General features: G+C 44.1%; 1 pseudogene across 1 annotated transcript; it reads right to left on the bottom strand.

The window, feature by feature from the left end:
- Positions 1 to 877: 877 nt before the first annotated feature.
- LOC110595493 lies at positions 878 to 1,351 on the bottom strand (annotated as a pseudogene). The gene has a single exon (XR_002481877.1). The product of XR_002481877.1 is annotated as a proline-rich protein 13 pseudogene (transcript).
- Between the last annotated feature and the right edge of the window lie 3,488 nt (positions 1,352 to 4,839).

Here is a 4,839-nt window from a genome sequence, read left to right as displayed (position 1 = left end):
CAAGGGGTAGGAGTCCACAGAGAAGACTGGGGAGAGGCCAGTAAAGAGCTCGAGAGTGTGGCCAACCAAGGGAATAAAGAGTTTCAAGGAGGGAGTTCTCAATGGTTTATATGCTGATGAAAGATTAATACCACTATTAAGAACTGATTCCTGAATTTGCAAGATGGATGTTGTTGGTAATATTGACTAGAACAGGTTCAGTGGTGAGGGTATATAGTTTGGTTAAAGAAAAAATGGGGAATTAAAGTTACATGTGTAGTATTTTTTTTTTTCCGGGAGAAATAGCTTTATTTTGCTTGAGAGTTGGAAAGCAAGACTTGAGGGAATATATTGAGCTAAGGAGTAGAGCTCAGGTTCAAAAACAACACCAAAGCTCATCAACCAAATGAACTTTACTTCCCAGAAACCTCATGGTTAGCACAACCAAGAAAAGGCCTGCTAGGAGATGCATTTATCATTAATTACCCAATTGTGCCAATATTGCAAAAAAGGTACAGGTTTTTCTTCTTAATTAGATTTCCATAAAACCCCCAACTGTAAATATTATGAAAGGAAATTTTTAAAATCACATTTTACAGAGCTTAAGCTTGTCTTCACATTTGGCCCCAAAGGTCTCACCCACCAGCTTCAACAAACAGCTCCCCTGCTAAACTCAGTGGCTATAAGGTCTATCTAAGCAGCACAACGGCCTTTGCTAGCTATGGCAATCCTCTTCTCATTTTCCCTAGCCACTCAGGGCTGAACAGCAGAGTGAGGTTCATGTAGGGGCGGAGGTGGGTAGACGCAAGGGCTGATCTCCCCCAGAACAACATGGCATCTGAAGCTTGATGGGAGAGCAGAACTGGTAAGACTTGAGGGAAGAGTCCAGGCCTTGTATTCAGTCAGAGTCACTGCTGGAAGAGGAGGAGGAAGAGGAGGAGGAATGCTTGCCGTGCTTATGGTGTTTGTGCATCTCCTTATGAGCTTTCTTCATTTTCTTCCACATCTTCTTGTCCATTACCATTCCTGGTCTTAACATGCTAGGGATTTACAGGAGGCATACCGGGGGCAGGCGGAGGCTATGGAGGAGGATAGGGACCGGAAGGTTGGCATCCTGGATACCCTGACTGTGGCACAGAATGAGGGGGCCCGCCTGGAGGGGAAAGCTGGATTCCCCTGGGGAGGTCCTGGAGGACAGGGAAAGGGGCTGGGAGAAAAGGCTGGATTGACAGGTGTTGGATGGGCAGGATTGGAACCTCCAGGGTACCCGATGTTGGGGAGATATGGAGTTGGTCCGGGCTGCCCGGCATTGGGATTCCACATGTTCAGTTGTTTCCCCCCAGCCTTTCCACCACCTCCTGAGCTCGATTTCTCCTTCTTCACAGTCTCCACATGTGTAGTATATTAATATGACCTGGAAATCCCCCATAATAACTTTCACAATTCAAATTATTTTAAATTTATGGATGAGCTGGCAACAAAAAAAGAATTATCTGCAGATATTCAAAATGAAGGAGGAAGTGAAAACAAGATCAGTAAGTACATAAGTGTGTTTGGATACCAAAGATTGAACTTGCTTTAGTAATCTGGGAGCTTAGGGGCTTTGTTGCTTTTCTTTCCTTTTTTTTTTTCTTTTTGGGTTACAGTCTCATTCTGTTGCCCAGACTGGAATGCAGTATCGTGCTCATAGCCACCGCATCCTCGACCTGCTGGGCTCAGGCAATCCTTCTGCCTCTGTCTTCCAAGGAACTGGAACTACAGGCACGTACCACCAAGTCTGGCTAATTTTTAAAAAATTTTTTATTGTAGAGATGATATCTCGCCAAGTTGCCAGGGCTGGTCCCGAACCCCTGGGCTTAGGCAATCCTCTTGCCTCTGCCTTCCAAAGTGCTGGGATTATAGGCATGAGCCACTGTGCCCGGCCTCATTTTTCTTTTTTAATATACTTTTATTTTATTTTATTTTTTTGAGTTGGAGTCTCACTCTGTCGCCCAGACTGGAGTGCAGTGGCTGCTCCCGGCCACCGCAACCTCGACCTGCTGGGCTCCGGCGATCCTTCCGCCTCAGCCTTCCAAGTAGCTGGAACTACAGACGCGCACTACCACGCCTGGCTGATTTTTTGATTTATTGTAGAGATGAGGTCTCACCAAGTTGCCCAGGTGGGTCTCGAACCCTCGGACTCAGGCAATCCACTCACCTCAGCCTCCCAAGGCGTGGGATTACAGGCTGAACCACAGAACCCGGCTTTTTTTTTTTTTTAACAGAAAACTTTTACTACTGAAGGTTTCAGAAAGGCTGGAGTTCCTTTCCAGTCCTAGATCTTCCTGGGTACTTATGGGTTTTCAGGGGGGAAAAACTACATCCAGATAACAAAAGAAATTAGAATACTCTTAGGTAAACCAAAATTACTTGGAAGCCTTGTAAGAGCAAGAAGAAAACAAAAGAGGAGGGGAATATACTTATTAAAAAGAAAAAAAACACATTCCTCCCAGTGGCCCCAAGGGTCCCATAGAGACCGTCACTTGCATATTTGTCCTCTGGGGGGCAGCAGTTCCTCGTTAAGGAGGAAAGGTAACCTTCTAGGGAAAGGAGTTCTGCCTGTCTGTGAGTCGACCGTTTCCCATCAGCAGTAAGAAGCCCTCTTGGTTGGGCTCTAAGCTCACAAAGAATCCTTACTCACTTGAATAAGATTAAAAAGGTAATTTGAATCATCTCTCACATGTAGAAACACTTTTTCAGAAGGTAAACACAGTTGCTTCCTCCCATGAGTCAGCGACCAAGGACTCCAGATAAGTCCCCACCTATTTTATGGGTCCGTACTTCATGATGGCAGCTGCAGGGTACACAATAACAGTAACGACAAATACCATACTTCTTGAATTTTCTTACCCCCTGCAGTGTTCCAGCAGTGTATCAGTACTAAAAGGTATTCACATATTTTATTATAACTGTAAAAGAATTGATAAGAAACAAATCTAAAGGCAAAAAAATTACAATATATGTCTAGTGAAAAATGGAAATTGAGACTGGGCTTGGTGGCTCAGCTTGTAATCCCAACACTTTGGGAGGCCTAGGCTAGTGCATTGCCTAAGCCCGCGGGTTCAAGACCAACCCAGGCAACTTGGCGAGACTTCATCTCTACAATAAATAAAAAATTCGCCGGGAGTGGTGGCACACACCTGTGGTTCCAGCTACTTGAAAGGCTGAGGCAGAAGGATCGCCAGAGCCCAGCAGGTCGACCCTGGGGTGGCTGCGAGCGTACCATTGCACTCCAGCCTGGGCGACAGAGGGAGACTCCAACTCAAAAAGAAAAAGAAAAATAGAGATTGTATACTATATTTGCAGCATAATTTCTTTATTGGAATACATATGCATACAGACAGACATTTGGAGAAAGCATTTCTGGAAAGTCATACCCAAATTTTCAACAGCAGTTTTCTTGGGCTGATGAGATTACAATAGTTTTTATTTGCTTCTTTACATGTTTCTGTGTTTCTAAATTTTCTACACGAAACATTAACGTATATAATAATGTAAAACCTCAAACTATAAGATTCTTAGAAAATGTAGGAGACAGCCTTATGGAAATCGGAACTGGCAACCAATTCCTGTTCAAAACCCTAAGTGCCCACACCATAAGAAATAAGATAGCCAGGCTTGGTGGCTCAGCCTGTAATCCTGCGCCTTGGGAGGCTGAAGTGAGTGGATTGCCTGAGCCCGCGGGTTCGAGACCTGCCTGGGCAACTTGGTTAGACCTCATCTCTACTATAAATCAAAAAATTAGCTGGGTGTGGTAGCGCGAGCCTGTAGTTCCAGCTACGTGGAAGGCTGAGGCAGAAGGATCGCCGGAGCCCAGCAGGTCGAGGCTGCGATGGCCGGGAGTGGCCACTGCACTCTAGTCTGGGCGACAGAGTGAGACTCCAATTCAAAAAAAAAAAAAAAAGAAAGAAGATAGCTAAGTGGGACCTCATCAAACTGATGAGCTTCTGCAAAGCAAAAGAAACCATCAAGAGAGCAGGAAGACAGCCCACAGAATGGGAAAAAAATTTGCCAACTGTATATCTGACAAAGGCCTAACATCTAGGATCTACAAGGAACTCAAATGTGTCAAAAAGAAAAAAACAATAGCCCCATTAAAAAGTGGGCAAAGGACATGAATAGACACTTCTCAAAAGAAGACTTACAGGCAGCCAACAGACATGAAAAAGTGCACAACCTCACTAATCATCAGAGAAATTTAAATATGAATAGCCTCAGGCCTACGAAAACGTGTGGTGAGCCGTGATCATGTCACTGCATTCCAGCCTAGGTGACAGAGTGAGACTCTCCCAATTTTTTTTTATTGAGCACTAATTTTCTGTTAGGCACTGTATGTGGTCTCTGGGAGTATGATGCTGTGTGAGATAGGTCCTTGCATTTTCGGTGTCTTACAGTTTCTCAAACTTGACTCTTACTTCTCTATGTTTCTTTTCCTTCTCATTGTATCTTAAACACACCTCTACCATTTAAATTTTTATGCTGATTTATGTGTATGTTTTACATGTCTGTGTCTCCCACTATGCTGTCTCTCGAGGGCAGGAACAGCCTTTAATCATTTTCTTAGAAGATGCTCAGATCCAGTCCCATTTCTGGGCCCTGGTTCTGCATTTAAAGCAATAGAACATATTCTCCTAACGTGCACTGACAGGGTAAAAAAAAGCTGGCTTGGCAGTCAAGGTTTGATCAGGAAAGCGGAACCATTGTAAATACTTTGACCCAGGAGATTTATCTAGATCTTATGCTGTTGTGGGAGGAACTAGAAAAGTAAAGTCCGGAAAAGGGAAGGTGTAGAATCAGGAAAAGATTACTTATTAGTCTCTC

This window comes from Carlito syrichta, unplaced genomic scaffold (genome assembly GCF_000164805.1).
Source record: "Carlito syrichta isolate Samal-C Ts95f unplaced genomic scaffold, Tarsius_syrichta-2.0.1 Scaffold302333, whole genome shotgun sequence".
In the NCBI taxonomy this organism is placed as follows: domain Eukaryota; kingdom Metazoa; phylum Chordata; class Mammalia; order Primates; family Tarsiidae; genus Carlito; species Carlito syrichta.
Note: the sequence above shows the minus strand (reverse complement) of the source record. Positions and strands in the feature narration are given on the sequence as shown.